An 11,932-nucleotide genomic window follows, 5' to 3' on the forward strand; every position below is an offset into this window, starting at 1 on the left:
AATGTAATTCCAAACAGGGAAAAATGCATTCCCCAAAATGTAAATAAAGAAAATATATGTGTTAATCAAGCAAGATATCCACCACTGTGTTAAAATATATTTTTGTTTGTTTGGTGTATACATTTCTTTTTTTTTTCTTTTTTTTTTTTTTTAGCAGCATGTTATAGGGTGGTCACAGTCTATTTGAGAGAAGGGGAAACCAGTCACTAGATTCGAAGGCCTGAAGTGTTGGACAACATTAAGTTAAAAAAAAAAAGAAAGAGTACATACTGGCTGAAAGATACTGGAAAGTAGAAACCCAAGCTTCCTAATAATAGCACAAGGTAGCCCCTCTCATTCACTTCTTTAAAATAGTCAAATGTGATTTGTTAAAGAGAAAATGCATTGGCCAGAATGATTTGTGACATCTTGCACTCTAGTGTGACAAGTCAACTCTCTTGTAACAGTACGAAGACCAAGAAGTGAGAGATAAGTAGTTCTGTGTTAGAAAAAGGAGAACCCTCAGCACAAAACTAAGGGTGTAAGAGTTCCCCCTTAGTGGAACTTTTTATAGGACTAACAGTGCCTGTGTGACCAAATTAATGAGATCAGTGTAGCATTAATGAGATATAAATTTTGGATGTTACCTTGATACAACTTTTCCTTTGTGAATAAAAGCTACTTTAGAGATAACTGAATCAAATTTTAAAACTACTTTCTTTAGCGTATAGTACAGATGACTTCAGCTAGAAACGGGAACTTGACAAATATGTCAATCTTTAATAATTTATTTTATTTTTAAAAAGATTTTATTTAATATGAATAATTTTAAAAACATCCTAATTCTTGAAATGTATGAATGGAACTATTAAAATATTCAGTACTTGGCCATCTTGGTTCTGTGTTCCCCACACAAAATGTCCCATGAAACCACATAAACCGTCCCTGCTACAGAGCAGGAACTGCCACAGCCCCAGGCTAAGACAGGGTCTGGAACAGAATCGGACAGTGATGAATCAGTACCAGAGCTCGAGGAACAAGATTACACACAGGCAACCGCTAAACAAGCCCAGGAGGCAGCAGCTGAAATGGATGAAGAGCCAGCCAGGAAAGCGAAACAGCCAGAGTTCAAAGAAGGCACAGAAGGCTATGTCCAAACTGGGTCTTCAACAAGCTACACTATCTAGAAATCTAAGAATATCCTCTTTGCTATCACAAAACCAGATGTCTACAAGAGCCCAGCTTCAGATACCTATAACAGTTTTGGGGGGAAGATAAGATTGAGGACTTATCTCAGCAAGCCTAGTTAGCAGTGCTGAGAACTTCGCAGTTCAAGGTGAAGCTGTCTCAGACATTCAAGAAAAAACATACAGACTCCAACTGTACAAGAGCAGAGTAACAGAGAAGTTGAAGAAACAGGTGTGGAAGTCAAGGATGTGGAACTGGTCAGGTCACAAGAAAATGTGTCAAGAGCAAAGCCAGTCCATGCCCTGAAGAACAACAGTAATAATATTGTAAATGCTATTATGTAATTCACACTGGAACGATCTAAAAATGAGGACCTGTTTCCTTTTTCTTTTCTTTTGTGTTTGTGTGTTTCGAAAGAGTAACTTCAGCTTGGTTTGAAATTTGTACTATCAAATTCTTTCTATCTTTAATAAAGCTATGGCTTCTTGTAGGTAAAAAATATACAAATAAAAATTAAATAAAATATTCAGTACTCTCCAGAAGTGTCCAGCTTCAACAGAATAGTCTACATTTTAAATATCTGCCAGTTAAATATGAGCAATAAACTCAAATTAAAATCATTACAAAATCATGACAAATCCCCCAAACAGATCATTGTGTCTGTGTTGCATGTGGAAGTGGAGACACAGAAAGAAAATCCTCTTGTTAGATGTTTTTCGTCACTAAGACCTTTCTATTTTTCCCTTAAAAGGACTGATTTGACACTATCTAAAAGAAATGTTGCTGGGCCTGGAGAAATATGTGCCACTATTTTAAAATAAACACGACAGGACCAGGTCTTGGTCATGCACATCTATGGATTACTCATACTCCTTCCAAGGCCTCTCCCAGGCACAGCTGTGAAATAGGCAAATTTTATCTTTAGATCCTCCTACTTCCCATTCTGGGTTGTGGTCCTCTTTTCTGGGTTTATCCAGGGTGCTCAATGCCTCATGCTGTCCAAGGACGCACCACACCCTGGCCTGCCCTCCTTGGACTGTGGCCCTTCCCTCTCCCTTACTTCTCCCCAGCCCTCCAGTACAGTTCAACTGGGAAGAAAATAATGTAAATGAATTCACACTGGTGTGTAAGTGACTAATATTTTTATTTCCTCCATGCATGCTGGCATTCTAAAATTTTGTTAAGCTCAAGGAATGTGTTCCTTAGGAGAAAGGCTCAATCTGTAGGATACCTGACAAGAAGAAATGTGGAGAAGTCTGGATTTCCTCAAACCATAAAGCACCATGGGACTGTCAGAGGCCTTCATGTGGCCAGGCCTCACCACCCCTAACAGAGATAAAGTGACTACCCCCATTGATTCTTGAGCAAAGGGCTGGTGAATAACTCGCAAACCACAGATATTGAAAAACTGATTGAAAAGTGAAAGGTGCACCTAAAAATAAGATTATTCTGCCCTAGTTAGTGTGGCTCAGTTAGTTGGGCATTGTTCTGCAAGGGGAAAGGTCACTGGTTCGATTCCCAGTCAGGGCACATACCTGAGTTGTGGATTTGGTCCCTGACTAGGCACATATGAGAGGCAACCGATGTTTCTTTCCCTCTCCCCCTGCTTTTCCCCTTAATTTAAAAATAAATAAATAAAATATTTAAAAAAAATAATGTTATTCTAACAGTTTCCTCTTCTCAGTGTAAGATAAAACTGAATGATCAACAGAATGCCAAGACCTTTCTATTGAAAGGACAGTCTTTTCAACAAATGGTGCTGAGAAAACTGGATGTCCACATCCAATAAAACAAAACTGGAGCCATACCTTATACCAGAGTAAAAATTATCTCAAAATGGATTAAAGACATAAATGTGAGACCTAAAACTATAAAACTCTTAGAAGAAAACATAGGGAAAATATTTGATTACATTGCATTTGGCAATGAATTCTTGGATATGACACCAAAACACAAACAACGAAAGAAAAAGTAGATAAGTTGTACTTTATCAAAATGTAAAATTCGTGCATCAAAGGAAACCTACAAAATGAGAGAAAGTATTTGCAAAGCATATATCTGATAAGAGATTAATATCTACAATATATAAAGAACTCCTACAATTCAACAAAAAACAAACAACCCAATATATAAAAGGATAAAGGACTTAAACAGACATTTCTCCAAAAAAGAGCTAAACAACCAGCAATCATGTTAAAAAAAATGCTCAACATCATTAAGGAAATGCAAATTAAGATCACGATAAGATACCACTTCATAGTCGTCAGGATGGTTACTATAAAACAAGAACAAAAACAGAATAACAAGTGTTGGTGAGGATATGGAAAAATAGCTGTTGGGAATGTACAGTGGCGTGAAAATAATTCCTCGAAAAATTAAAAATAAAGCTATCAGATGATCTGGTAGTTCCACTTCTAGTATATATCCAAAAGAACTGAAGGCAGGGACTCAAAACATATATTTGCATATCTCTGTTCACAGCAGCATTATTCACAAGAGCCAAAAGGTGGAAGCAACCCAAGTGTTCATTGAAGGATAAATGGATAAACAAAATATGGTATACACATACAATGGAATATTATTCAGCCTTAGAAAGGATGGAAATTCTGACACATCCTACAACATGGATGAACCTTGAAAACATCATAGTATGGTAACTGAAATAAGCCAGTCAGAAAAGAACAAATATTGTGTGATGCCAGTTACATGAGGTTCCCAGAGCACCTCACAGACAACATAAATTCATAGAGACAGAAAGAACAATGGTTGCCTGCAACTAGGGGGAGGGGAGAATGAGGAGTTAGTGTTTAATGGGTATAGAGTTTCAGTTTCAGCTGATGGAAAAGTTCTGGAAATGCTACAGAATTGTACACTCAGAAAGGGTTCAACTGCTAAATTTTACGCTATGTATTCTTTACCTCAATTAAAAAAATGAATAAGCTTTTGAGGTGATTACTTTACCACATAAGATCAAATTTATAATCTAAAAATGTACTTCCAGTATTTTTAATACATAAAACTAATACAAAGTGATTCTTCCACTTTGTCTCTGGGACATGCAACCATAAAGACTTCCAAGTTTCTCTGGATTTGTTTCAACAGCAAATTGTTTGGCTGGCCTGGGTGTGGGTGGACACAGTGGACGCACAGAAGGCCTGAAAGCTCTCCCCGGCCCAACTGCTGACCCCCTGTAGCATCCATGGCCTGCAGAGGCGAAGTCACGGGCCTCACACAGCCACTCCGCGGGCACTGCCTCCCCTTCCCAGGCTAACTGTGCTGCTCTTCTCTCTGCAGCAGACAGTCAGATGTAGCACTTACTGCAAAGCACGTATCACCAAGCTTAGGTCAGACTCCTCTGAGCCCTCTTCTTGACTAGGCCTTGACCTTGTCCCTCATCCTTGCTGCGATCAAGTTCCTCGTCTCCCAACTTTGATGTACATGTCCTTGACCTGCCTTTCACAAGAATTCTGTTAAGTCCCCTGCCCTTCCTATCTCCTCTTGGTAATTTTCCGTCCACTGAGCCCCTCACTCCACAGGTCTTTTATTAATCCCCCGACGTCTTCACTGTATTTGGAGTTGAGTCCCATCTCCCTCCTCTACTGCAGTGCTCTTACTACAATAGCTCTGAATAGTCTCCTTACTATTTTAACCAGTGTCAGAATAATTGTTTATTTAACATGGATTGGCAGGAACCTTGGAAGTTTAAAATTTTTAGCCTTTCCAAAGTAACAATGCCACAAGGGTTATAGTTACTGGCAAAGTAACCAACAATTTATCCAATCATCTAATTGCATTCTGGTAAATAAAATCCAACAGTGATTGAACCCCAGGCTCATAACCTAAAAGCCAGAAAATTTAGTGATTACATTTGAGCTCTCTTGGGGAGAATGGAAAAGAAATTATTTACGGTGATTTAGAAAGCAATACCTAGTTCTTGAAATATCCTGCGGGCAATCCAAACCCTAGACCCATTACTATCTCCACCAGTCTACCTCACCTCCGATCCAACACACTTCTACCCGCCCGCCCACCCTGCACTCATACACCTGCGACTCTTGTGAAATGGGCACCCACCTTGTAGGGTACTTCCTACTCTGGAGGGTAATTAGACACAAGCCTTGGTCCCCCAGGGACAGTGGCCCTAGGCTAAGTGGGCAGCCTCCTCTGAGAAACTGGAGGAGGCTGCTGACGCTGCAGGCAACATGACACCCCGTCTGTGCTTAGAAGGGAAACACCCTGGACATTGGTGTGCGTCTGTCTGCATGACTCACTGGAGGAGCTGTCTCTTTGGGAGGAAGTGGGAGCGGCCTCTCCAAATCACATTTATGTACATTAAGGGATGGAAAACCACTTCAAGAAGAGGGAGGCAAAGGCCAGAATCTGTCCCCAGGCACATGACTGCTTTCTGCATTCAGCCTGTACAGACGCATTCAAAAGGAAACAATCTGTTCCCCTTACACAACGAGAAAGAAGTGTGTCCCTGTCCTTTGTCAAGGGAAGGCCTCTCACTAACAGAAAATAACTGTCTTTCATTTGCATCACACCTAACCTCCTGTATGGTAAATAATGGAAAATGTTTTAGAAATGTGTCTGGAAATCTTTGTTTTATCAGAGATGCTTTACTGTAGTATTAGCAGATCTTCCTTTGGCCCTAAGCCATTTAGGTTTCCAGAGCAGGAGATGTCAACTGAATTAGGTTAAGTCCATTTTTCTTAATAATCTTTATTACTAACTTCCTGATCTGGGTCATAGACCCACAATTAGCTGATTTCTAAATGAGAATGGTATTCAGTTTTAAAAAATGGTAATCATTTTATTCATCAAGTTTTCTAAGTAAAACAAACAGAAAGCTTTCTTTTTCACAAACATAATATCTACTATTTGGGGATTTCTGATTGGTGTATCAGCTAATTGTCAATCACTTAAACATGTACTTGCACAACCCTCTGCACTCTACTGCATCAAATTCTAATTTAATCTTTTTCCTGCTTAAAAAAAAGTAAGGCGTTTTCATTGGTTATAAGAATATGCCCTAAAATAAATTCTGTATGTTAAAAAAATCGAATAATTCAGACATCTCCTTAATTGTGTTCTTTCTGCTTTACTATCAAAGACACTTTTTAAAACTATGACATGAACCATTTCTATTCTCATCTGAAGCAAAAACCAGGCCAAGAGAGTGTGTCAGTCAAAGTAAAGATGTTACATGATACAATTTTTGGACCAAACAGGTACCATGACAATGATTTTAATAAGACTATATGATAGTGGATACAAATGTATTTAAAAACAAAGAACTCTTTTTCCTAACTATTTTCATTACATGATTGAGCCTTTGTTCCTAATTAACCATTTAATGTTATCTGTCTTTATGCATCTAATGGGTTTTTCCCCATCAATATTTTCAGATGAATAATTTAATTGAATATTCCCTTCTGTTAAAAAAAAAAGCCAGAACATGTTATGCACTAAATCCAGCTTAATTCATTCTTTATAAAATATAAAGCTGAGGGAAACATTTGGGAAAAGCCTGTTCTCAATGACTTCAACGTATTCTCATTAATTTTTTTTAAACTCAAGTTCTTCGTTGTCTTTTTTCTTATGTTATAAATTAATCAACTGAAAAACAGATCTGGTTTTCATTCGCAACCCAGCTCTGATTCAGAATAAACCCTTGGTCATAGAACCTCAGACGCAGACCTGAGCATGGACTGCACCCAGGGTGACGGCAGAGACTGAGGGGGAAGCCTGCCCGAGGACGGCAGGGCCATCGGCCGTGAAGCCGGGCGTCATTAGGGTATGCGTTTCATGTCCAGAATCTGTGTGATCCTAATGAAGTCTTAGGAGGAAAATTACATCTTACACTGATTTATCTCTGACTCAAAGTTTTATTAAAACTAGCATTAGGCTTAGTTTAGTTTAGTTTAATAGTCTTAATATGGAATTGGAAATGTTCCATATTGAGAGAGACATGATAACTGATCCTACACTAAAGAAAAAAATGCTTTAAAGTACAATATTAGATGGATGACTACAACTGGAATACAGATTACGGAACAGACGTGTTTATAGCAATATTGAATTTTCTTTAGTTGTTAACTGTACTGGATTAGTAAGATAATATCCTTATTCTTAGAAAATACACACTGAAGCATTTAGGAGTAAAGAGTTATAGTGAGTTACTCTCTAATGGTTCAGAAAAAGAAATTGTGTGTGTGTATGGAGAGAGACAGTGTGTGCACAATGATAAAGTAAATGGGTAAACTAGATGAAGCTGGGAAGCAGGTATATGGGTTTTCTTTGTACTATTCTTATTCTTGAAACATTTCTATAGGTTCGAAATTATAGATGCTCCTCGGTTTATGATAGGGTTATGTGTGAATAAGCCCATTATAAAGTAAAAATATTTTAAGTCAAAAAAGCATTTGAGACCACAGTGTAGAGGACGGGTTGTTTGCCTTCGCGATGGCGTGGCTGGCCAGGCGCTGCGGAACACCTTGACTGGCATTTGACCTAACGGGGCACCAGGGCCCAGCCAAGCTGACAGATAAAATTAAACATCACAGTATGGAATCAGGTTATCCAGTGATCAGCACTGTTCAAGCCACTGTGGGAAAAGGGAGACAAAACTTACGAGTGTTCCCTGTCCTCAATAAAAGTAAACTGCAGAGACAAACCTGCACTAAGTACCCATGGAATGACTATAGAATAATTTATGATGACAAAATGAAAGCCTCATGCACAGGGATTCCATACAGGTGAGAAGGGCCTGGGAGGGGGTTGGACTCAGAGACAAAGGAGTAGGTGAGACTTAAGGGTAAGGTTTCCCTTAGGAGCTGTGACCAAGGTTGTTTCAGATGAGCTCAATTAACTCTTCTTTCCAGTCTTTTTACTTTTGGGGACTTTTAAAAACAAATTAAAAAACAAAACAAGCTCCGTAAGTGCCATTATGTTATAGGGTTTTATGCCCTAGTAAATGAGCATCCTCAGTTAATAAATCTAGCAGATTTACAAATGAGCTTTCATCCTATAAAGGGCAACAGACCTGAAAGCTTGGTTTACAGTTTTCTAATTGTCTTAATTATTTAGATATGTGGCAAACTTCTGTTTGCTTTTACTATGAAAGCCACAGAATTCAATATTTTAAATTTAGTATTTTTAAGTATGTAAAAGTTTTTGGACCTTTGAACCTTTATTATGGACCTATTATTTTATGACTTTGCCGTGGTTTTCTTAATTGAAAATCCAAGCATAGCTTAGAAAGAGAATCAAATTGCTATATCTAATTACCAAAAATGTTTAAGTACTGACATTATTGCATTTAACTTAAATACAACTTTTAAAAATAATGACTCCCAGGTGGACAGGAAGTTGCCATGAGAACAGCTGGAGCTGAAAGAATCCCCTTTTAAAAGCTCAGCGTAATCCACGTTAACTCCCAAATTGCCTTTGTAAACTCAATCTTAATATACCAGGAAAAATTTTGGAGTTCCAGGTCTTTGACTCCTTTTTGTTTTTGTTAATTCTCATAGCTCTTCCACGAGAAATAAAATTTTGTGTCTCCATGAGAGACATCAAACCCTCACTGAAATCTGCAGCTACTTAATATGAGTCAGTGGGACTTATTGAGAAGTCTTCTTACATTATTTTTGCATATGCTAGTAGGGTAAAGCCTTGCATTTATTAATTAGTAAGTATTTATTCATCTGACAACCATTTATTACCTTCCTTATCAGTTGCTAAACTTTATTAAATTTTGTTGAACTGAAATGACTTGGTAAGCAATTCAGTTTGTTGAACTGAAATGAGCGGGGAAGTAGATGGCCGAGACCCGGTGAACACCGCACGCTCTCACAGGAGCCTCTGAGGGCCTCAGAGGGCGGCGGGGAAGACCCGCACGGTGCGCTCTTGCCAGCGCCAGGCCTGAAGTCACAGTGGCCACATTCCACTGACTGAGAAAGGGTACCTGGCAGATACTGATCCTGCATTTGGCACTTTAATAATGCTCTTCCTCGAAACTCTCTCCCCTCAGCTTTTCTGATGCCATTTTCGCCGAGTTCTCCTTTCTCTGGCTTCTTGGTTTCCTCCAACTCTACTTCAAGGTTTGACCAGGCCTCTTTGGAGAGACTCTCTTCCTCTCAGTGCACACACTGTCCCAGGGTACAGTTATCCCTGCCATCACTTCAGCACGGATGATGACTCTACAGGTGGCTCCCAGACCCTACTTCAGCTGAGAGTTCTCCTCTGCAAAGACCCCACCTCGCAGGTAGCTCTTAAATGCCTCAAAGAAACCTGAAATGCACCATGGCCAAGGCAGGGTTCCCCGTAACCCTCCCCTGCTCTCCCACCAGCTCCCCACAGCCCTTTCTCCGCCCTTGCGCCCTGGCATGACCTGCCCAGTTCTTAAAGTCCCTCCACCAGCTCCTCCTGCCCAGCACTGCAACAGCCAGCCAGGCTCCTAGCAGGCCTTCAAGTCCACCCACTAAATAATTCTTGAACCTGCCTCATCCTTTCTACCCCATGCCTCAGTTCGGGACCTCACCATCCACTGTCTGGGTACTTCCATTACCTGACACTGTTCTCCCAAATTTCAGTTGTAGCCCTTTCACTCAGACCTCTGTACAAAGAATCTTTCTAAAAAGCAGTTGTTTGCAGTACCTCCTGCTCACTGTCAGGATTAAGGACGGAGGGGGACAGAGAAAGTGTGTGTGTGTGTAAGTGTAACAGAGGCGCAGATCTCCACAGACAGGTCCCCAGCTACTTTTCAAGGCAGAATGGTATATAGTTTAGGGGCATAGACGGGATTTTGAATGCCTGGGTTCAAATTTCAAATTCTTAAGTTATGAGTTACGTGATCTTTGAAAAGTTACTCAATATGTTGATGCCTCATTTTCTGTATTAGTTATCTAGTGCTACATAACAAATTACCTCAAAACTGAGTAGCTTAAAACAACTCTTATCATCCCAGAGGTTTCTGGGGGTCAGGAATTAGAGAGCAGCTTAGCTAGGCAGTTTTAGCTGATGGTTCCTCATGAGGTTACAGTCCAGGCCGAAGCTGCAGTCATTTGAAGGCTTGACTGGGGCTAGCAGATCTTTCCAGAATGGCCCCCTCACCTGGCAAATGGCAGGCAGCTTTAGCTCCTTGATGGCTGTGGGCAGGAGGGCTCAATTTCCTGTCATGTGGGCCTCTCCACAGGGCTGCTTCAGTGTCCTTGTCATAAGGCAGCTGACTTCCACCAGAGTGATCTGAGAGAGAGCAAGGAGCCCGTAATACCTTTTATAACTTAAGTCTCAGAAGTCACAAATCATCACTTCTGCCATATTCATTAGGTAGAAGCAAGTCATTAACTAGCCCACATTCAAGGGGAGAGGAGAGAGGGTCTCCTTTCTTTTTTTTCCTAAAGATTTTATGTATGTATGTATGTGTATGTGTATGTATGTATGTATTTATTTTTAGAGAGAGGAAGGGAGGGAGAAAGAAAGAGGGAAGGAAGCATCAATGTGTGGTTTTTCTCTTGCACACCCCCTACTGGGGGACGTGGCCTGCAACCCAGGCATGTGCCCTGACTAGGAATCAAACCCGTGACCCTTTGGTTTGCAGGCCAGCACTCAATCCACTGAGCCACACCTGCCAGAGTGAGGGTCTACTTCTTAAATGGAAGAACATCAAAGAATTATCTTCTTCTGCAAAATGGAGATTAAACAATAGTAACTACTTTATAGAGTTATATGAGGATTAAATGAGCTAATGCGTGCTATGGGTAGAATGGTGCATGGCCCACAGTGAGAACTCAATAAGCGCTATCTACCGCCATCATTCCTAAGTCTATATCCCATCCCTCCCTCTCTCATCAATTTCCCTCACAAATCTGGTCCCCCTGCCTTTCTGACTACCTGTAGTTCCCTGAATAAATTATGCGAACACCTTTGGCCCTGGCCTTCAGGGCTGCCTTCCTGGAAGAGTCTCCTATTCCGTATTTTCCTCCAGCCCTTACTGGATCCATCTCTGAGCACCTTCTCAGACCCACTCAGGCTGGGCTAGGTGCCCTGCAGCAAGAACCCCAGGGCTCCCTCGGCCAAGCACTTACCACACCCGTCTGCTTTCTTCCTCTGTAGATCAAAATGTCAGGTGTATCTCTCTCTGAAAAGTGTTCCCTCCCTGGGCAGATCTTCTCTGACATTCCAAGAAGTTCCTTCCCATGAGATTTCTTGAAACCTCACACATATTCTGTATTATTATGCTGTGACTGTCTCCCACTAACATTTGCGAGGGGCTTTCTCTTATTCATATTTGTGGCTTCAGGAACAAGCACACTGCCCAAAACACAGTGGATATCCAACAGCTAATTTAACAAATGGATAGGTATCTAAAACTTTAGAGAACTTTTTTTTTTTAAATTCCTCACCCAAGGAAATGTTTTTATGGATTTTGGAGAGGAAGTGGGGTGGGGGGAGAGAGAGACAGAAACATTGATGGAAGAGAGAAACATCAATGAGAGAGAAACATTGATCAGTTGCCTCCTGTACACACGCACCCTGACCAGGGGTTGAACCCACAGCCTTGGTATGTGCCCTGATCCAGAATTGAACCCACAAACTTCTGGTGTTCAAGATGTTGCTCCAAACAACTGAGTACCTGGCCAGGGCTCAGAGAATACTTTTAATGACCGGAGGAAGAGGAATCACAAAAAAATACCCAAAAAACCAAAAAACCCCAACAAAACAAGTTAAGGACATTGTAAACCTCTGTAGGAAGCTCTGGTCA

The 11,932-nt window shown here is 40.5% G+C and overlaps 1 pseudogene; it reads left to right on the top strand.

Moving 5' to 3' along the window:
• Positions 1-917: 917 nt before the first annotated feature.
• Positions 918-1,511, top strand: LOC129065687 (nascent polypeptide-associated complex subunit alpha-like; annotated as a pseudogene).
• The last annotated feature ends 10,421 nt before the right edge of the window (positions 1,512-11,932 follow it).

The sequence above is a fragment of the Pteronotus mesoamericanus genome, unplaced genomic scaffold (genome assembly GCF_021234165.1).
Source record: "Pteronotus mesoamericanus isolate MK-2021 breed Mesoamerican mustached bat unplaced genomic scaffold, CSHL_Meso_final contig_182, whole genome shotgun sequence".
Lineage (NCBI taxonomy): Eukaryota > Metazoa > Chordata > Mammalia > Chiroptera > Mormoopidae > Pteronotus > Pteronotus mesoamericanus.